Source organism: Lynx rufus, unplaced genomic scaffold (assembly GCF_022079265.1).
Source record: "Lynx rufus isolate CCGP_SWC_20201006 ecotype Redwood Valley unplaced genomic scaffold, mLynRuf1.p SCAF_12, whole genome shotgun sequence".
NCBI lineage: Eukaryota > Metazoa > Chordata > Mammalia > Carnivora > Felidae > Lynx > Lynx rufus.
In genome coordinates this window covers 1655288-1677708 of record NW_025814826.1, presented here as the reverse complement: position 1 = coordinate 1677708, position 22421 = coordinate 1655288, and the positions used below count along the sequence as shown (strand labels likewise).

Below are 22421 nucleotides of genomic sequence, written 5' to 3'. Positions count from 1 at the left end.
CGCCTCGGCACCCTTCTCGCCCCACGCGCACCTCCCGAGGGGTCCCTCCCCCGCGCCGCGGCCCAGGGTGCAGCCAGGCGGCCCTGCCTGGACCGCGGGAAGGGGTGGAGGTGGGGGCGTGAGGAGGGGATAGGGGCCGGGCCCGGGGCCACGACGCCCGCGAAGCCTGGAGCCCGCTGCAGCCGCCACCGGATCCCGGGATGGGACAAGAGACTGCGGCGGAAGCCAGCATCTCCCAGCCTGGGGCCCCGGGGGCCGCGGAGCCACCAACGCCGCCACCGCTGCCCCCGCCGCTGTTGCTTCCGCTACTGAGACCATGCTGGAGACGGGTGAGTTGACACCGGCATCCCGGGGGACCCGCGCCACAGCCCCTCCATCCAGGCACTCCTAGCCCTCCGCCTTGAACTCCGCGCTGCCGGCCTAACCCCCCCCCCCCACGCCTTCAGGGCTCCCACAGCACCCTCCCTCCCTGAGCATGACCCTAGGGGCGGGAGCGGGAACCCCGGGCCGGGGGTTGGGGGCTTCGAGACAGGGAGGTGGGGGCCGGATGCCAGGAAGACTATTGGGCTCCCACTCCCACGCCCAGGCCCAGAGAGGCACTGGGAAAGGAGGGGAGGGGGCTCCGGTGGGGGGTGGGGGGGGTCCGGAGCTGCCAAGCCAGGCTGGAGCCGGCACCTCTGCTCCCCACATTCTGGCCTGCCTTTGGTACCCCTCTCGCCCCACACGCCCCTCCCGGGGGGCCCCTTCCCCGCGCCGCGTCCCAGGGTGCAGACTGGCCGCCGTGCCTGGACCGCAGGAAGGGGTGGAGGTGGGGCCGGGACGCGGGGCTATGGGCCGGGCGCGGGGCCGCGATGCCGGGCTCATGCCTCAGCCTCCGCCCGAGCCCGAGGTGGGGTCAGAGGCTGCAGCAGACGCCAGCATCTGCCCGCCGGGGCCTTAAGGGCCGCGCAGCCATCCCTGCTGCCGCCGCCGCTGCTGTTGCCTGCGCTGCTGAGACCAGGCTGAAGATGGGTGAGTTGACCCTGACGTCCAGGGTGACCCTCGCCGCAGCCCCTCCATCCACGCACTCCTGGCCCTCTGCCTCCATCTCTGGGCTCCAGGCCCAACCCCCACCCCGCCAAGCCATCAGGGCCCCACAGCCCCCTCCCTCCCTGAGCCTCACCCTAGGGGCTGGAGTGGGAGCCCCAGGAACAGGGTTTGGGGGCATAGAGACAAGGATGTGGGGGCGGGATTCCAGGGAGACTACTGGGCTCTGACGCCCCCTCCCCCATCCAGGCTGGCCCCAGGACTTTTCCCAGGCCCTGGAGGGCAAAGCCTCATGCCTTAGATCCCCTCCCTGGGCAGGGGCGTCCCCTAGGCGAGGGGCTCAAAAGGCTCCTTGTGAGCTGTGCTCCCCACTCCCCAAGCCTCCAGCGGGGTCCTGGAACAGGGCGGGTGCAGAGGCTGGGACTGTGGCTGCTTCTCTGGACCAGGCAGAGGGGCATGAGGAGAGCACCCTTAGTCCTTTCGTTGGGGTTGGGGCGGGGGGGAGGGGGCTCGGCTAGGCTCAGTTGCTTTGCACTGCACTGCACAGGGTGGGGAAGGGAACTTGGCTGGAAGAGGGCTCTATCAATATCTGCAAATAGTGAGTTCTGGAAGCTGGTTGGGGAGGGGAGCTTGGATGTAAGTCACAATGGTGGCACCTGAGCTGGAGTGCCATGAGAAGCAGAGGTGGGTCTCAGCCAGCCCTAGTAGCTGGAGGTCAGGTGACTCTCCTGGCTCTGGAAGACTCCCTCGAAGGCCTGTGGGCAGGAATACTACCCCAGAGAGACCCCTCCATGGCCCCCCAGAACTGGCACTGCCCCATCCCCATCGCACTCCTTGCCACTCCTGGGACACCAGTCCTGACCTGCCTTGATGGGGAGCTGTGGATACTGGCGGGTCACCTCCCCGGGCAGGGCAGGTACTGAAGATCCAGGCCTCCGGGTGCTGAGGAGATAGGCACAGGGTCTTGGGAAAGTTTGGAAGAGGTTCTGCCAGCCCAGGGAGGAGAGAGAAGTTGCTGGAAGAGTTGGCTTGCTCAGCACTAAAGGGAAGGGCACTCTAGGTAGAGGGAATGGCTGGAGCAGAGGCTGTGAGATGTGAGTGCCTGGTCGGGGTGGAGAGTTGTGGAAGGGGGGCTGGTCAGGCATGGGAGTGACCCACGTGAACGAAGGGAAGGAGGGCCAGGTGGAGGTGAGGTGTCAGGCCATCCCAGCGAGCTGGCACACGCAAGCTCCCAAGGACAGCGAGGAGCTGATGGGGCGGCAGTGCTGCCATCTGGCTCAGCAGCCCCTCTGGAGTCTGCCCAGGGTCCCTGCTGTGGTCAGGGCTGCTTGGCCCACATCTGCCGGTGGCTGGACCACCCCAAGCAAGTCCGCTTTCTGAGTCTCAGTGTCCACATCTGTCAAACGGGGAGACTCCTCCACAGGGTTGTGGGGAGGTCTGCATGAGGTGATGAGTGTAGGGAGCCCAGCCCCTGAGAAGGCCTCGGAAAATCCTTGGCCGCTGTGCCAGTATGTGTACCTGGAAAACGGGGGCATTGATGTCAGCTGGTGGGCCAGGCTCACTTTACCCTGTGGCGATGAGGATCCTGTGAGGGCTGGATGTGACCCAGGGAAGCCAGGGCTGGGGGCCCTGCAAGTCCGTGTGATCACGCTATTCTGGAAGAAGAGAGAAGCAGTGGGTATCGGCCGGGGCAGGGTGGTCCTCCTTGTGCCCCTATGGGCACCTTAGCCATGGCATTCAACGGACCCTGCTGTGTTCCCCAAGGCCAAAGCCTCTTTGTTCTCCATGCTGCACTATGCACCCCTTCCTCCTAGTCAGCCCTAGCCCTGCACATGGGGGACCAGGGCTCCCTTCCAGAAGGTTCTTCAGACACTGAGACCAACAAACACAGTATCTTCCTGCGAGGGGCACTGTCATGGGCAGCCGGGTGGAGAGGACACAGACCTTAGCCCCAGGAGAATGGAATCTAGTTGGGCAGCAAAACCAGTCGGGCCTCCATGGACTTGCGTAGCCCTGTGCTGGCTGCTTAGGGGTGTGTGTGTGTGGGGGGGGCAAAGGTGGAGGGGGTCTGGGGGTGGGCGTTGCAATAATTGCACCATGGGACAGTCAAGGGCAGAAGTTAAAAGCTAGGACTCCAGATCCAGTGGCCCAGGTTCAAATCTCAACTCTGCCACTTCTTACTGTGTGAACGTGGACTGGTGACTCTGCCTCTCTGTGCCTCTCTTTCCTTGCCTGTAAAATGGGAACGAGGCACACTAGTGCTATTTGAACAGCTTGGTTCAGTTTCTAGTGGGCATTTATGCCCCCTCTTCCAGAATGGGTCTCCCAGTTCACCCCTGCGTCCAGGAAGATTACACTGCCTGCTCCAGTAGGCGATCGTCTTCCTCTTGTGTGTGAGTCCCTATAGGCGGGGGCCTGTCTTTCTGTGTCCGTTGCTTGGGCAGGGGGCAATGGTGTGCTGGCAACAGGCCCTCTGGGAGAAAAAGGTACCTGATAAACAGCGTTGGCAGGTTTCCATGGTGTAAATCTTCCAGCAAGGCCCATTTGAGGCTACCAACGGCTTAACCATCTCGCAGTGGGAGCTGGTCCATGCCAGCTTTAGCACCCAGGTATTCAGTAGGTGCTTAATAAATGATGGTTGACTAAGGAGAGAAGGCTCCAGAGACTTGGAGAGCTGCCAGGCCATACTATAGCTGAGAGAGGGAGGCATCCGACAGGCTGAGGCCAGGACAAGAAACCACTCTGAATAAGTAACCCGTGGTGAGATGGAGGGCAGAGGGGAAGGAGGACTGGTGTCCTCCCTTCCTGGGAACCTCTGCACCTCTGACCCTGCGTCACCTCTGTTCTGGATCCTCTTGACCTTGGCCTGGTTTGGGCTGTCTGCACAGCATGACCTAACTGGATCCCAAGCATTACCCTGACAGAGCTCTGAGAAAGGGTCCAGACGCGTCTCAAACGTCAGATTCTATTCCCTTGCTTATGCTGTTCCCTCTGCCTGAATGTCTGTTCCACCCACTTCTTCCTATGTGCCCTGAAACTCTGTCACCCTTCAAAAGCCTCCTCCACCCCAAATCCCACAGACCCTCCTCCCCTTCTGCTGTTTCTCTGGCCTTGCAGCCCCTCTCGTGTGTACCCTGCCTGCCCATAAAAATATTAGTAGCTAACATTGCATCTGGACAACAACCTGTGATAGAGGTACTGTGATAATCCTTTTTGCAGATGGGGGAATGGAGGCTCTGTCTTGTTAACGAGCACCCATCCTTTGCCTCTCGGCTTGAGCATCCGTTCGTTGTGCAGAGAGGCTCCTTGCTGTGGGCTGGGCAGAGCACCACTTCTCTTTCTTCAGTGTGTTTGCTGTGGCGTGTTCCACTAGGCCGTGAGTTCCCTATCCTATAGGAGCTTGAATGAATGAAAGAATGAATGAATGAGTGAATGACTTTCAGCCCCAGGGAGCATCCCTGTTCTTTTACCCATTCCTCCTCCCTTTCCATCCCTGTGGGAGGAGACTGACCCTCCAGAGGGCAGCCTCACACCATGGAGGGATGGTCACAGGGACCCTGCTTAGCCACACCTGCCAGAAGGGAAGGGGAAGTGAGGCTTTGGGCGGGGCTGAAAGCAGGCATGGTAGAAGGGTAGTGGACCACCCTCCTGTGGTCTAGAGTGGGGCTGACATGGGCCCACAGCACTGCCTGTAACCCAGGAAGTTAACGGGGTCCCAAAATACTTTTTCTTGCACCGCCCCATGTGGAAATTCCCCTGTTGGCCCACTTATTTTCATTTTATCTAGAAAAATAAAGTTGGAAACAATCATTCACACACCCCAATTACTCTGTTGATTTATGAATTTAGAGCCTGTTTGGCTCTAGACTTTGGCTCCTGCTGAAGGAGGAATCCCCTGGAAGGGGCAGGGTGAGGGCCAAGGCAGGAGGCCAGAGTCTGCTCTGATGCTGGGTCCTCCTCGGGGACTGCCCTCCAGTTGCCCTCTCCTAGCAGGCTGGGAACTTGCCAGAAGCAGCAGCCCAGATGGGGGTCTGAGCACGGGAGGGTGGCCAGGGGCAGTCTCCAGGATTCTGGTTGACCGGGGCCCATAATGGATGACTTCCCAGGCTGTTCTACCCCACCTCTACCTCTGAGTCATAATAATTTGCTGCTATTTATCGAGCACTTACCATGTGCTGGGCACTGGGCCAAGCACTTTGTTGGCATCATTTCAGCTATGCCTGCTAACTTCCCTTGAAGCAGGTACTATTATTCTCCCCATTTGGCAGTTTGAGGGTGCCTGGGGCCCGGGGCACAGGGCCGAGAAGTGGTGGGGCTGCGATTGTATCCAGCCTGTAGGACCCCCATAGCCCGATGGGGCCCCTTGGATAGGCCCCTCAGTCACTCAAAAGGGAACGGTCTCTGAAGCCTGGACGCCCGAGACAACCACGTCACTGGTGTCCTGGTCTCCAGGCCACCCTCCTTGTGGCCCTGATTGCCACTCCCTTCTTCCCCATAGTCCTGGGGCTCTGTCTCTGGAAGCCCCGTGTAGCCTCACCTGGGCGGCTTGGGGAAAATACAGACTTCCCAGGCCCTGCCACACCCCGCTGAGTCAGAATCCCACTACAGGAGAGGGGGCTGGAAACCCAGATTTTAAAATGTTGTCCTGGGGATACAGAGGCCTGCAGACTCCCAGAACTGCTGCCCGGCCCAGTGGAGTTCAGGCTGCTTTAAGAGACTCCCTTGCCCTTAACCCAGATCCCTATGACCCTGCCCCCGCTTGTGTTCTCAGCCTCTGCCCCCTGCTACCCTAACCCAGCTCTGCACACACCACACCACACTGACCCCCCACGCCCCAATTTGCCTTTATCCAGGCACCTGCTGCTGCTGTTTCCTTCTGGAAACAGGTCACAGCTGGCCACAGACCCCACAGAGCTTGTGTAATACTCTGGACTGGTCGATCTTGGCCCCACTCTTACTAACCCGGGCCTGGCACACAGCCTGGGGGAATCATGGTGGGTGAGCGATGGTGGCTGGGGAAGGCGGAACAAGGGAGGGCTGCCCATGACAGGTGGGGCTTCTAGGCTGGGCACACAGGCACTCTCTGGGCGCCGGAACCTTGCCTAACATGCAAAAGGCATTTGATGACTGTTTCTTAACTGCTTAATGAATGGTGATGGGTCGTGGGACAGGTGAGGGCCACTTCCGGAAGCATTGCAGATTGGCCGGTTTAGGCAAAAGATGGAGAAGGTGCCTTCCGGGCCATCTCTGAGGACCGTGAATATTAATGGTCCGAACTCATTTATGGCTTGGATGGGAGTGAGGGGCTGGTGCTTTCTTGCTTGATTTCATTTCAGTATCTCAGGAGCCCTGGGAGGGGGTGCTGATGTAATCCTTATTTCGTTCAATGGAAACTGAGCCCTAGACAGGTGACTTAGTAGGGTCACCCAGCTGGGAGGGGTCCTGCAGAACGGAGCCTTGCCCATTGTGCGAAAAAAAATAAATAAATGAGTCTGCACTCTACAGTTTCTGAAGCAGTAACACATTATCTCAGTTGGTTCTAGCTGTGGCTTGGAGGTGTGGCTCTACATTTTCACCTATGCCCACATCCCAGGGTCAGAAAACCTGCATCCAGGGGCCTTCTGTGTCTGTAAGGGATGGTGGTGGGAAGAGATCCTGCCTCCGGGCTGGTGGGAGAGAGAAACAAAGAGGCAGTGTTGGGGGCTCTGGCACATAGTAGGTGTTTGGGAACCCCTGTGGTCAGTTCAGGCAGAGCCAGCTCTGGTCCCATCTGGACCTTGGAACAGCCCAGATCAGTCTTCAGTCTTTGAGCCAAGCCCCACAGGGTGTGGGTGACTGGTCCAAGGTCATACCTGCCATAAGGACTAGAGCAGAGGGTGTGAGGCTCCTCCACCACGGTGGAGAGGTCCAGGGAATGGGGCAGGGGCATTCTGTCTGTGCGGGATGACCTCTGTCAGAGCCATTAAGCCACAGAGCCTGGCCCCAAAGGGCCCCCAGGCAAACCCCCTCTCAGAGGTGTCCAGGACTGCTGTGGGGCCTGGCGTGTTATTGCTGTCATGGATGTTCTGCGCCTTACCTGAGTAGGGGCAGTGGTCCTGCAGCCACCAGTGGGGGATGTAACAGACTCTGTGGTGTGCCTCCAGGCACTGGCATGTGGGGAGGGCGAAATGCACCAGCACCCCACCCAGACTAGAATCCAGGTGCTGGCTTCCCCCACACAAACCTCCCCCACCCCCGCCCCGCGCCGCCCCGCCGCTGGGCCTTTGCCGATACTATCGCTCTGTCTGCAGTGGCCTTCCCCGCCTCTCCTGGCAGGTGCTTGCTCATCCTTTAAGCCCCCTCCAGGAAGCCCTGCCTGACTCCCACCCCAAGGGCCAGGCTGACCCACCCTGCCAGGATTTCCATCCAGCTGCTCCACAAGATGCTGAGAACCTGGAGGGCCTGGTCTGAGATGCCAGTGGAGTGGACAGGGAAAGCAGCTGTAAGGTGCAGCCCAGTTCAGGCAACTGTCCCTGCAGCCCAGAGAGGAGACCACGCTGGGGAGCTAGCCAAACATGCCCATTTCACAGAGGGAACATTGAAGGCCCGAGGTGCTTGGGACTGACCCAGAGCACCCTGGGGAGTGGTTGGTAGTCCCTTTGTGGCTTGTAAGAGGAGAGCCCAGGGCTATGTGGCCGTACCCCTCCCCCACTCCGGTCCCCAGCTGGAACATTTGTCTGCAGGATCCAGGTCAGGTCTGAGGGGGATGGGAAGAAGCCCAGGAGAGCAAAGTCCCCAGGGCTCAGGTCTGCACTGGGTCTTCCCATGCGGAGGACAAAGCTCCTTAGAGAAAATGCTTGCTGTCCAAAAGCTGGCAGGAAATCCACATCGATAGCTCATTCCAGCAAGAAGGTGCACGGGAAAAAAAGCGTGTGAGAACTTAGGCCAAATGTTAGCCCCAGGGATGGTGGGTGATATTACCCTTCTTTCGCTGTGGTTTTCACATTTCCTAGGTTGTAGGTGAAACCTTTATAACCAGAAAAATGAAGTTACCATGTAAAGGAGAGAGGTCTAAGAAAAGGTGCCCTGAGACCAGCCAGCTCCCCATTCATGAGACTCTGGGGTCACCAAGTGTGAGTGGCTTCCAGAGGGACCCTGCCCCCGGGCCCATCCCCCAGAACAGGCGCGCCTGGGGCAGACAGCTTAGCCTGTGTGTCTCTCTTTCTCGGAATTTGGGTCAGCGAGAGATGTAGCACACCCAGAATTCCATTCAAACCTCTGCTGTCCTTCCTGTCCTGTGGGTTAGGCCTCAGGGCCCTCACCTTCCCACCTCCACCTGGAAAGCCACCCCACCCCACCCCACCCCACCCCAAGATGCCCTCTGCCCCTCCCAGCCAGAGGTGGCCCTAGGGCTATTTGCTTCACCTCCATCCGGGTGCCCAGGTGGGTGTGTAGCACTGTTGACTGCCTTCCTTACTGACTCTGGCCCCGAAGTGCCTTTCCAGGGGATCCTCCTACAATGTAGTCAAGTTCGACCTCGTGGAAATGGTGTTTGGAATCACAGCTGAGCCTTGATCCTGGGTGAGGATTCGATCTCCGTCTCCCCCATATACCTAGTACAGAGCACCCATTCATTCGGTCAGCTGTCATTCAGCCAAGTGCCAGGGCCCAGGCTAGGTGCCAGGGCACAGCTCTGCTGACTTGAGGGTGTGACGTGTCTGTGTTTTTGAGCACATCACCTGCACGCACACACAGCGTGAGCATCTCTGTCATATGTGAACTCTGGTCTTTGAGGCTGTGACAGTGTGTAATCCTGCCGGGACTCCGGGCACACCTGGTTAATTCATTCTGCAAGTGCTTAACAGACACCCACTAAGGAAGTACCAGGCTCTGACCCCAAGGAAAAATGACCCAAGGTCTCTGTCCTCGGGAAGTGCCATCTTGGGGGCTGTCGCCGTGCGGACTGGTGGGGGCACAAGCCAGCAGGGCTGGGGGGTGGTCAGAAACGTGGTCCTGGAGACACAGGGAAGAGTGGGGACGGGGGTTCCTGCCCAGCTGTGAGTATGATCTCCAGGATCCCGTTCAGACCAGTGATCTGGGGCCTGGGACAGGCCTCCCCAACTATTTTCATGCCCTAAAGCAGCCTTGAGGGCCGACGGAACTGGAGCTTCAGGTGGTGACCTGTGAGCCCCGACTGCCGGGGGCTGGGAGAGAATACAGGGAATGAAAATGAAGCATGTGGGCTGGAGAACCTGCCTGGGCTGCAGACCTTTCTGAGAGGCAAACTTGGGGACCAGTCACCAGAACACAGCACCTGGAAAGTAGAACCCCGTGATCCAGACCAGAGAAGCGGGATCACGGAACTCAGAGGAGGAAGATGGAGCAGCAGACCTAGAATGTGGGCCTTGTAGAACCTGGAACACTCAAGTCAGCCAGAAGCTGGGAGATCCAGTCTGTGCCCCCGATGGTCAGTGGGGGAAACTGAGGTCCGGCAGGAACGGGGAGGTCTTGAGCATTGGTGAGCTGCAGTGGCACGCACGTGGTCTCTGCTGAGCCAGGACCTCTCCACAGCTCGCTGCTGCCTGACCTGGGGCGAGTCCTGTCCCCTCTCCAAACCTCAGTTTCCCCCTCTGTGAAATGGTCACGTGATGGTGAGACAAGATGGAGCACTTCACCTGGTGCTCAGGCTCTCCCGGCAAGCTTAGTGGCATTGCTAAGGCCTGGACCCTGGCCACTTGACTCCTGAATGACTCTGTCCCCTTGTGGTGATGGTCTGGTCACTGCTGTTCCTTTCTCTTCTTTCTCACACTCAGTGGGACATTTGGGCACTTGCGGCCCTTTTCCGGAATGCTCTCGGGATCTAGCAGAGGGAAAAGACTAATCAGAGGAGCAAGAACAGACTGGCGGCTCCATATGAAGGAGCAGGCCCCGGTGCCTACAGCCCTGCATGGTGCCCTGTGCCATTTGGTGAATGCTTCTTGAGTGTCCCCCGGTGGAGACAGTCGGGTCCTGAGCCGAGGGCACCATGGCCCCTCGAAGGCAGGGGTGGGCAGAGTTGGATTGGGAAGGGAAAAGAGAAAGGGCTCTATGTTCCAGCTCCACAGAGGCTCCCCAGGCACACCTGCTCCAGGCCACCTCTCCTGAAGGAGGTGGAAGACCTTGCTTGGGCTCCCAGAGAGCCGGAGCTGTAGGATCTGGGCCAGGAGCAGCCTGGTCACTTCCCCAGATCCCCGTGAGGCGGTGTTACCAGCCCCCGCTTTTCTGCCTCCAAGAGAGTAGGATTCCAGAGATGGGGGCGGGGGGCAGAACCAGGGTCCCAGCCCATCCTTTGAGCCAGCAGCAGCGGGCATGGTGCCAGGCACTGATGGGGTGAACCAGGGGCGAACTGAGCACCCAGGGGTGAACTGAGATCCCTTCCTGTTTCCCCTCCTTCCTTGCCGGGTCTCCTCAGGACCATCAGCCATCCTGCTCAGAGCGCTTTGAAGGCTGGAGCCCTTCCCCGTGTCTCCGCTCTCCACCACTTCCCTCCCATTGTGGGGGACCCGTCGAGTTCCTGTCCATGAGCCACCTGATCGGGGTGTGCCTTGCCCAGGCAGGACTAGACTTTTTCCAACCCCAGACCAGTTGTGAGAGCCCAGCAGCACTGACTGCAGCTGCAGGTGTGTGGATTTGGGGGCGGAGGGGGGCTGTCGTCAGCACCTCCTTTGCATCAGGCTCTGTGCTGGGGCCCCAGGAGAGTTGCTCAGCACTGTCCAGTGTAGGGTGAGGAGCCCTGCGGGGCAGGCCAGGGGTGAGGCAGCTCAGTCCTTCCTCAGTCTGGGGGAAGTGCAGTTCAGCTGAGCCTACCTTGGCAGGGAGTGAAAGATTACACAGAAACTTGGAGCCTCCTAGAGGATTTGGACTTTATCCTGGGAGCAGGTGTTCCAAGCTGAGAGGGACAACATCAGATGTGGCTTTTGCTAGGCTCGTGGGGCTCAAGCCAGGAGCCCCTTCCCTGGCAAGCCTGCTGCTGTTGTCCAGGTGAGTGTGGATGGTGGCACAGGCAGTGTGGGACAGTGGCACAGGGGGCCGGGTGGGACGACGAGTACCTGGGCATTGAAGCGATGTGCCTGGCAATGGGGAGCTCGAGGTCAGCGAGAAGCCAGATTCAGGATGACTGCCGGGCTCCTGGCCTGGGAGACTGGGTGGATGGTCACGTCTCGGGTTATCAGCTCAGGTTTCCGGAACCACAATTTGAGCAAGTTCTTTGTGCCTGGTTTTGCGGCAGAGGGTCCCAGGCAGGATGGGAGCCAACTCTGAGCCCAGGCCTCTGCCCTCTAGCTTGGCCCAGACCCTGCCGGGTCTGCTCGTCTCTCTCCCTTCACCCTACAGCACTTTAGCCTCTTGAGTGCACGGCTGCACCTCGCAACTGTGCCCTGTACACATGGGGGAGCGCCACTCCACTCCTGCTACCTGGGTACACGGGGACCGCCTTCTGCACTGGCTCACCGCCGACCCTGTGCATTGATGTGTCTCATCCTCTCGCTGTGCAAGGGCATTTCCCCCAGGCCACAAGGCGCAGCTCCTGTAACAAAGCCTCTCTGCACTATAGCTTGAATCTGTCACCCTCCTGGCCCTGTGCTAGAGCAGGCTCCATGAGGACAGACGAGGGCTGGGACACACCCTCCCCTCCCCTCCCCCACCTCAGGCCTGTGGGCTAGAGATGGAGCTGAAGCTCCGTGCTGAAGTGGCCCTTTGTACATTGTCCCCCTGGAGGATGGGGGAGCCTGGTGGGAGGGGCTGGCACTGCCCGACACCATGTGCTGATCTCAGGGGCACTGAGGATCCAGGTGGGGAGTGGGGGAAGTGGGGGGGGCTCACTGGGCCTGGGATCAGGGGAGAACACCGTGCCATGTATGGGCTCGCACTGACCGGGCCTGCCGCCCCACACTAGAGGGTACTTGTCACTCAGAGTCTGTCATCACTTCTCAGGCAAAGTGTGTCATCACGCACCAGTTGTTTAGGGAGCGTCTGCTCCTGGCCAGGCTTTGTTCTAGGGGGTGGGGCTCCACTGTGACCTGTGACCAGTGACTGAGGCTTGCAGGCTTAAGATGACCCTGCTCTCCTGTTGACATTCTGAGCACCAGGGTGTGGGTGGGGGAGACAGACCACGAACAGGTAAACAAGGAGACGGCTAGCTTCCGCTGTGAGTGCTGGGGAGCAGAAGACCTGGGCAGGGGTCAGCCGCTGTAGCTGGAGGGCCAGGAGGGCCCCTCTGAGCAGGCAGCCACATTCCAGGCCTAGGAGCAGCCAGTGGGAGGACCCTGAGACGGAAAGGTGGGGACCGTGACTGGAGCCGAGTGGACGAGGGCGGCGAGGGCAGCAAAGATTCGAGGACCAGATTGGCGGGGTCTGTGGGCCCAGAGAGGAGTGTGGATTTCATTCTGAGGGAGACTAGTGTGCGATCGTGTCGAGGGGAGGGTCTTGTGGGAGGAGGTTGGGTGGGGTGGGGGAGGGGGTACGTGGCCTGGTGGGGACTTTGCAGTGACAGAATTTGTGGGGCTCGGTGCCAAATGAAAATACAGTCCCCGAGGGGCACCTGGGTGTCTCAGTGGTTTAAGCATACGACTCTTGATTTCTGCTCAGGTCAGGAGTCCAGGGTTATGGGATTGAGCCCTGCGTCTGGCTCCGCATGGAGCCTGGAGCTTTTTTGAGATTCTCTCTCTCTCTCTCTCTCTCTCCATCTGCCCTCCCCACTCTTGTGTGCGATCTCTCTCTCTCTCTCTCTGTCTCTCTCTGTCTCTGTCTCTCTCTCTCTCCCAAATAAAATAAAATAGAGGCACCTGGGTGGCTCACTTGGTTGACCACTTCAGCTCAGGTCATGATATCGAACTTCGTGGGTTTGAGCTCTGTGTCAGCCTCTGTGCTGACAGCTCAGAGTCTGGAGTCTGCTTCAGATTCCACATTTCCCTCTCTCTCTCTGCCCCTCCCCTGCTCACGCTCGGTCTCTGTCTCTCAAAAATAAACATAAAAAAGATAAAGTAATGAAAAGAAAAAAACCGAATGAAATCACAACTATATTCAGTTAATCTGAGAAATGCAAAGTTTGTTTAACATGAGCAAATGATGTAATTCCCCACATTAACAAATACTTTATTTTATTTTTTATTTTTACTTTTTTAATTTAATTTTTTTATTTTTCAGAATTTACATCCCAAATAGTTAGCATAGAGTGAAGCAATGATTTCAGGAGTCGATTCCTTAGTGCCCTTGACCATTTAGCCCATCCCCCCTCCCACTACCCCTCCAGCAACCCTCAGTTTGTTCTCCATATTTGTGAGTCTCTTCTGTTTTGTCCCCCTCCCTGTTTTTATATTATGTTTGTTTCCCTTCCCTTATGTTCATCTGTTTTGTCTCTTACAGTCCTCATACGAGTGAAGTCATATGATTTTTGTCTTTCTCTGACTGACTAATCTCACTTAGCAGATTACCCTCCAGTTCCACCCATGTAGTTGCAAATGGCAAGATTTCATTCTTTTTGATTGCCGAGTGATATTCCATTGTATCTAGATACCACATCTTCTTTATCCATTCATCCATCGATGGACATTTGGGCTCCTTTGCATACTTTGGCTATTGTTGATAGTGCTGCTATATACATGGGGTGCATGTGTCCCATCGAAACAGCACACCTGTATCTCGTGGATAAATGCTTAGTAGTGCAATTGCTGGGTCGTAGGGTAGTTCTATCTTTAGTTTTTTGAGGAAACTCCATACTGTTTTCCAGAGTGGCTGCACCAGCTTGCATTGCCACCAACAATGCAAAAGAGATCCTCCTTCTCCACATCCTCGCCAACATCTGTTGTTGCCTGAGTTGTTCATGTGAGCCATTCTGACAGGCAGAAGGGGTTAGCTAGCTCAGTGTGGTTTTTATTTTTATTTCCCTGATGATGAGTGATGTGGAGCATTTTTTCATGTGTCAGTTGGCCATCTGGATGTCTTCTTTGGAGAAGTGTCTATTCATGTCTTTTGCCCATTTCTTCACTGGATTATTTGTTGTTTGGGTGGTTGAGTTTGAGAAGTTCTTTGTAGATTTTGGATACTAACCCTTTATCTGATATGTCATTTGCAAATACCTTCTCCCATTGTGTCAGTTGCCTTTTCGTTTTGCTGATTGTTTCCTTCGCTGTGCAGAAGGCTTTTTGTCTGATGAGGTCCCACTAGTTCATTTTTGCTTTTGTTTCCCTTGCCTCCGGAGACGTGTTGAATAAGAAGTTGCTGCGGCCAAGATCAAAGAGGTTTTTGCCTGCTTTCTCCTTGAGGATTTTGATGGCTTCCTGTCTTGCATTGAGGTCTTCCATCCATTTTGAGTTTATTTTTGTGTAAGAAAGGTGTAAGGAAGTGGTCCAGGTTCATTCTTCTGTCCAGTTTCCCAGCACCGCTTGCTCAGGAGACTCTCTTTATGCCATTGGATATTCTTTCCTACTCTGTGAAAGATTAGTTGGCCATACGTTTGTGGGTCCATGTCTGGGTTCTCTATTCTGTTCCATTGATCTGAGTGTCTGTTCTAGTGCCAGTACCATATTGTCTTGATGATTACAGCTTTGTAGTATAGGTTGAAGTCTGGGATTATGATGTCTCCTGCTTTGGTTTTCTTTTTCAAGATTGCTTTGGCTCTTTGGGGCCTTTTCTGGGTCCATACACATTTTAGGATTATATGTTCTAGCTCTGTGAAGAATGCTGGTGTTACTTTGATACGGATTGCATTGAATATGTAGATTGCTTTGGGTAGTATCGACATTTTAACAATATTTGTTCTTCCTATCCAGGAGCATGGAATCTTTTTGCCATTTTTTTGTGTCTTCTTCAATTTCTTTCATAAGCTTTCTGTGGTTTTCAGTATATACATTTTTCACCTCTTTGGTTAGATGTATTCCTAGGTATTTTGTGGCTTTTTGTGCAACTGTAAATGGGATCGATTTCTTGATTTCTCTTTCTGTTGCTTCATGTTGGTGTATAGGAATGCGATTTCTGCGCATTGATTTCATATCCTGCAAATTTGCTGAATTCAGGAATCCGTTCTAGCAGTTTTGTGTGGCATCTTTCGGGTTTTCCATATAGAGCATCGTGTCATCTGCAAAGAGGGAAAGTTTGACCTCCTCCTGGCTGATTTGGATGCCTTTTATTTCTTTGTGTTGTCTGATTGCAGAGGCTAAGACTCCCAATACTGTGTTGAGTAACAGTAGCGAGAGTGGACATCCCTGTCTTGTTCCTGACCTTAGAGGGGAAACTCCCATTTTTCCCCACTGAGGATGATGTTAGCATTATGATCTAGAGGTATGCTCCTTCTCTCCCTACTTTCTTGAGGCTTTTTATCAAGAAAGGATGCTGTATTTTGTCAAATGCTTTCTCTGCATCCATTGAGAGGGTTATATGGTTCTTGCCCTTTCTTTTATTGATGTGATGAATCACGTTAATTGTTTTGCAGATATGGAACCTGCCCCGCATCCGAGTTATAAATCCCGCTTGGTCGTGGTGAGTAATACTTTTCATGTATTGTTGGATCCGGTTGGCTAATATCTTGTTGAGAATATTTGCATCCATGTTCCTCAGGGAAAGTTGTCTATAGTTGTCCTTTGTAGTGGGGTCTCTGACTGGTTTTGGAATCAGGGTAATGCTGGCTTCATAGAAAGAGTTTGCAAGTTTTCCTTCCATTTCTATCTTTTGGAACAGTTTCAAGAGAATAGGTGCTAACTCTTCCTTATATGTTTGGTAGGATTTCCCCCTGGAAAGCCATCTGGCCCTGGACTCTTGGTTTTTGGCAGATTTTTGATTACTAATTTGATTTCCTTACTGGTTATGGGTCTGTTCAAATTTTCTATTTCTTCCTGTTTCAGTGTTGGTAGTGTATATGTTTCTAGGAATTTGTCCATTTCTTCCAGATGACCCATTTTATTGGCATATAATTGCTCATACTATTCTCTTATTATTGTTTTTATTTCTGCTGTGTTGGTTGTGATCTCTCCTCTTTCATTCTTGATTTTACTTATTTCGGTCCTTTCCTTTTTTCTTCTTTGACCAGACTGGCTAGTGGTTTATCAATTTTGTTAATTCTTTCAAGGCACCAGATTCTGGCTTGATTGATCTGTTCTACTGGTATGTTTGTGGGTTGGTTGGTTTGTTTGTTTGTTTGTTTGTTTGTTTCGATAGCATTAATTTCTGCTGTAATCTTTATTATTTCCTGTCTTCTGCTGGTTTGGGTTTCATTTGCTGTTCTTTTTCCAGCTCCTTAAGGCATAAGGTTAGGTTGTATATCTGAGATCTTTCTTCCTTCTTTAGGAAGGCCTGGATTGCTATATATTTTCCTCTTATAACCGACTTTGTTGTGTCCCAGTGGTTTTGGGTTGTGGTGTTATCCCTTTCATTGACATCCATATATTTTTCCATTTCCTCTTTAACTGCTTGGTTGGCCCATTCATTCTTTAGTAGGATGTTCTTCATTCTCCAAGTATGTGTTACCTTTCCCAATATTTTCTTGTGGTTGATTTCGAGTTTCATAGTGTTGTGGTCTGAAAATATGCACGGTATGATCTCAATCTTTTTGTACTTACTTAGGGCTGATTTATGTCCCAGTATATGGTCTATTCTGGAGAACGTTCCATGTGCACTGGAGAAGAAAGTATATTCTGCTGGTTTAGGATGTAATGTTCTGAATATATCTGTTAAGTCCATCTGGTCCAGTGTGTCATTCAAAGCCATTGTTCCCTTCTTGTTTTTTTTTTTCTTTTGATTAGATGATCTGTCCATTGCTGTGAGTGGGGTGTTGAAGTCTCCTACGATTATGGTATTACTATCGATGACTTTCTTTATGTTTGTGATTAATGATTTACATATTTGGGTGCTGTCACATTTGGCGCATATTTACAATTGTTAGGTCTTCTTGGTGGATAGACACCTTGATTATGACATAATGCCCTTCTGCATCCCTTGATGCAGTCTTTATTTTAAAGTCTAGATTGTCTGAGATAAGTATGGCTATTCTACCTTTCTTTGGTTGACCATTAGCATGATAGATGGTTCTCCATCCCCTTATTTTCAATCTGAAGGTGTCTTTAGGTCTAAACTGGGTCTCCTGTAAACAGCATATAGATGGACCTTGTTTTCTTATCCATTCTGTTACCCTATGCCTTTTGATTGGAGCATTGAGGCCACTGACATTTAGAGTGAGTACTGAAAGATATGAATTTATTGCCATCATGATGCTTGTACACTTGGAGTTTCTGGTGGTGTTCTCTGCTTTCTAATCTTCGTTGCTTTTGGTATATATATATATATGTATGTATACATATATATATATATATATATATATATATATATATATATGTATATATATATGTTTTCAACTTTTCTTCCCTCAGAAAGTCCCCCTTAAAATTTCTTGCAGGGCTGGTGTAGTGGTCACAAATTCCTTTAATTTTTGTTTGTCTGGGAAACTTTTTCTCTCTCCTATTTTGAGTGACAGCCTTGCTGGATAAAGAATTCTTGGCTGCATTTATTTTTTTTATATTATTTATTTAATATTTATTTTTTTTTGACAGAGAGAGAGAGACAGAGACGGTGAGACAGAGCATGAGCAGAGGAGGGACAGAGAGAGAGGGAGACACTGAATCTGAAGCAGGCTACAGGCTCTGAGCTGTCAGCACAGAGCCCGACATGGGGCTCGAACTCACATACCGCAATATCATGACGAGAGCCGAAATCGGACGCCTAACCGACTGAGCCACCCAGGCGCCCCTGCATATTTTTCTGATTCAGCACACTGAATATATCCTGCCACTGCTTTTGGCCTGCCAAGTTTCTGTGGATAGGTCTGCTGCAAACCTGATCTCTCTTCCCTTTTAGGTCAGGGAACTTTTTTTTTTTTTTCCCTTGCTGCTTTCATGATTCTCTCCTTGCCTGAGTATTTTGTGAATTTGACTATGATATGCGTTGTTGATGGTCGGTTTTTGCTGAATCTAATGGGGGGTCCTCTGTGCTTCCTGCATTTTGATGTCTGTGTCTTTCCCCAGGTTTCGTAAATGTTTTCTGCTATGATTTGCTCACATAACCCTAATACACCTATATCTCTCTCTTCCACTTCTGGGCCCCTATGATTCTGCTGTTGTTCCTTTTTAATGAGGCACTGGTTTCTCTAATGCTTAAATCGTGCTCTTTTGCCTTAATCTCCCTCTTTTTTTTCTGCTCCGTTATTCTCTATGAGTTTGTCCTCTATATCGCGGATTCTCTGTTCTGCCTTGTCCATCCTTGCCGCCACTGCATCCATCCGTGATTGCAGCTCAGTTATAGTATCTTTAATTTCATTCTGGCTATTTTTTCCTTCTTTTATCTCTGCAGAAAGGGATTCTAATCTATTTTCGACCCCAGCTAATATTCTTATTATCGTGATTTTAAATTCTGGTTCAGACATCTTGCTTGTATCTGTGTTGGTTAAATCCCTGGCTGTCGTTTCTTCATGCTCTTTCTTTTGGGGTAAATTTCTGCTGAATTCTGTGGTTCAGGTTGTGCAGATTGTTGTGTTACTCCTCCGATCAGTGTTCTAGGTGTGTAGGATGGTTTTGTGTTGGCCTGGCTGTATTTCATGGATAAGAGACACACACAAAACTTCCATGCTCTTCCGCCATCTTGGCCTCACCCCCCATTCACAAATATTTTAAAAACGTATCTCAGGGTGCCTGGGTAGCTCAGTCGGTTAAGCATCTAACTTAGGCTCAGGTCATGATCTCACAGTATGTGTGTTTAAGCAGCATGTGGGGTTCTCATTGGGCTCGCCACTGTCAGCGCAGAGTTTGCTTCAGATCCTGTCTCCCTCTCTCTCTGCCCCTCCCCTGCTGGCTTGCTTGGTCTCTCTCAAAAATAAACAGTTAAAAAAATTATCTCAATAGATGTGAAATAAACATCTTTTCACATTCAATATTCATTCATGACAGAACTTAGAAAACTAGTATTATAAGGGAACTTCCTTAATATACTTGTAGCAGAAAGACCCTAAGTGACCCCATACTATCTGCCCTTGAGTATTGTCACCTTTTCTTTATAATTATTTTCTCTTAAGATCTGTGACTTGACTCTAGCTTTTAGAATATGGCAAATGTAAAGGAATGTTGCAGACATAATTCAGTTAATTCAGAGTCAATCAAAAGAGGATCATGCTAGGCAAACCTGATCTAATCATGTGAATACACTTCAAGGAGGCCTGAGCCTTCTCTGAAGGGACATTCTCCTTGCTGGCCTCCTAAACTAAGCGGCCGTATTAAGGAAGTCTATGTGGCCAAGAACAAGGAACAGCCTTGCTCTAGGCTGAATATTTGTGTCCCCACTCACCCAAATTCATGTGTTAACTCTTAATGTTCAACGTGATAGTATTCAGAAGTGGGGGATGTGGGAAATGATGAAGTCACGAAGGTGGAGCCCTCATGGATGGGATTAGTGCCCTTATAAAGGAGGGCTGTGAGAGCTCCCTTGGCCCTGCGCCAAGCAGGAAGACCAGCGTCCATGAACCAGGAAGCAGGACGTCGCTGTACACTAAATCTGCCAGTGCCTTCATTTTGGACTTCCCAGCCTCCAGAAGGGTGAAAAATAAAACTTACTTTTTATTAGCCTATGGTATTTTGTTAGAGCAGCCCAAAAGGACTAAGACAAGTGTCTGGGAACGCTTAGGACCTAAGCCTCCAACTAGCCGACAATTAGCAAAGAGCTGTGGAAATGAGTCCAGTCATACAGTCACAAGGAAATTCTCTTAAAAACAAACTCAATGGGCTTGGAAGCAGATTCTTCCCCTTTGAAGCGCCCAAATGGGGAAGCACAGTCTAGCGGACACCTTGGCTACAGCCTTGTGAGAACCTGAACAAAGGACTCAGCTAAGCCATTGCTTAGCTTCTGACCCATAAAAATGTGAGATAAATGCGTGGGGCTTTAAGACACTGTGTTGATGGTGATCTGTTGTAAACGGCAAGAGCAAACTAAGAGACTAATAAAAGACGTACACTTTTAAAAACCCCGCTATCTACATAGTTACAGAAAACTGCTTTTACATGTTGCAATTTCAAGAAGACATGAACGCTCACTATCCTCACATTTACTCAACGTCATTCTTGTAGTAGGAAAGAAAAAAAAATGAAAGCTCTAGGAATTGGAAAAAAATGCCACTATTTATAGATTATATGTCACTGCATGTACCAAATCCAAAAGAATCTGCAGACAAAACACTCGAGTAAGAAACAATATATTGTGGGGAATAAGCTTAGATAATTAAAAGACTAGTTCTTTGGAAAAATCAGTATAAGAAATTTCTTTCCTTACAAACTGTTGGCCGATTCGATGCAATTCCAATGAGAAACGGCTTTGGAGAGCTTGCCAAGTTGATTATAAAGGACCTGTAGAGCCCTTCCTTCCTTTCCTCTTTATCATCCCCAACATTTTAGTTCCCAGTCCTAGAAACAGAGGCATGGAGTTGTGGGGGTCCAGAGTGAGGTGTTGGAGCTTAGAATGGGGAAGGCATTACGTGTAGGACAGTCACCCTGCACAGTGTTGGAGCTCAAGTGAGAGCAATCCTGAAAGGTGAATGGTATAGAATAATGAAGTATCACAGACTGAACAGGGTAGGGAGGCATCTGCACAGGGGAAGAATAGCCCAGCATGGGTTTTCAGAACCTGCAGGGGGGCAAATCATCTGCAGAAGAGGTGGCCTGGCACAGGGTGTCTGAGAAAGGAGATATTTACATGTCTCAAAGTACTTCCCCATAAAATACTAAATAATTGGAAAGTGGAAAGTTAACATTCCAGGCGAGAAACCTGGCAGATACTACCTCCGGTGGCCAACATTAACATCACCAGTATGGGGACAATTCAAAATTGTAGGTCACATGATAGGATGCAAAGAGTAGGTTGTAGTGATACTCTTGTGAAACATGTATGGTCTGAATTTTACCATAAGGAAACCTAAGAAAAATCCACATTGAAAGACATTCCACATTACTGGAATTTACTCATCAAAAGGTTAAAAGTCATGAAAGTCAAGGAAAGACAAAGGAAGTGTTCTAGAGTGAAAGAGACTAAGACATACAACTGAATTCAATACATGGCTCTGAACAGGACCTTCCTTGGTATAACGTATACTACAGATAAGTGACCAAACTTAAAAAGAATTATGAGGAATAAATGATAGAATTATACTGAACATTTGAACAAAACAGTTTTAATGGGTGCACTGACTACACACAGATTTTTTTTTTCAGTACTGGAAATGTATTTTCTTTCATAATTTTCTTCATGGTATTTTTTTCTGTAGCTTACTTTATTTTAAGAATAGAGTATGATACATATACAAAAGATTATTGGTAGTAGTAGTGGTCAAGTCTTTGGTGGTCAAAAGTTGTTCATGGCTTTTTGACTGTGGGGGGCAGGGTCAGAGCCCTTAACCCCATTGTTTAAGAGTCGAGTGTATTGGAGTTAATGTTCTTATTGTGACGGTTGTATGGTAGTTATGTGGAATGTACTGACTTGTAGGATTTAAATGCTACAGGAATCAGGCATCCCATTAGCAATTTACTTGCAAGTGGCTCTGGGGCAGGGGGGGGGGGGGTTCTTTTTTTTTTCTAATTTTTCTTTTCTCTAACTTTGTTTCTAAAAAGCATTTCAAAAATAAATAAATAAATAAATAAATAGAAACGGTGAAAAGCCTTAGGCAAATCTTATTTCTCCATGTGGAAAGAGCTACGAATCAGTGTTTACAATTAAAATTATAGATAGGTTCTATGGCACTATAAAAAAATTGTAGTATGTATAAACATTGGCAATAGCCATAGCAGGAATACATCAAAATAATGTCTAAATCTTTAGGCCCACATATAGTCATAAAAATTGGAAAATACAAAAAGCCATCCATGAACACTACTGAAGTGTTAATGACAACTTGGTTGTTTGGGTGCTGTTCAAACGGCTGGTAGTGGAGCAGTCTGATGGTGCTAAAACCCTCTAGTGCTGGTTTCCACGTACAAAATGTGCTTAAAAGTTAATGAGATGCCAAGAAACATAGTTTAAAATATTATAAAGATTTTCATTACACACATATGATACAAAAACATTTTCCTTTAATCAAGACTTTACCATATGTGTGTTCAATTGGGAAACAATGAAAATGTTTGGTAAGCATCCAGTAAATTTTTTCTATTTATTTTTCAAATCATATAATTTTTGTTCAAAATCTGTACATCTTCTCGTGACGCTTTCCATACTGGATCTTGATTTAGAATTGAATCATCCGTAGATACTAAAGGAGTTCTACAGGATCCTCATTCAAATTCGGTAGCAGCTGAAAAGGAAAAGAAAGAATTATCTTCTTTCTCCAAAATAATTTTCACTACAACTGATTAAAAAAA

The 22421-nt window shown here is 50.9% G+C and overlaps 1 protein-coding gene and 1 long non-coding RNA gene across 2 annotated transcripts in view; one reads left to right on the top strand and one right to left on the bottom strand.

Annotated features, from left to right (window-relative positions):
- Nucleotides 1-22421, bottom strand: part of LOC124507937 (ankyrin repeat domain-containing protein 26-like) — a 337690-nt gene that overhangs the window by 123633 nt on the left and 191636 nt on the right. The gene's annotated exons all lie outside the window — the stretch shown is intronic.
- LOC124507630 (uncharacterized) lies at nt 161-22393 on the top strand. Its single transcript, XR_006961062.1, has 3 exons — nt 161-329; nt 15473-15519; nt 22293-22393. It is a non-coding gene; the product is annotated as an uncharacterized LOC124507630 (long non-coding RNA).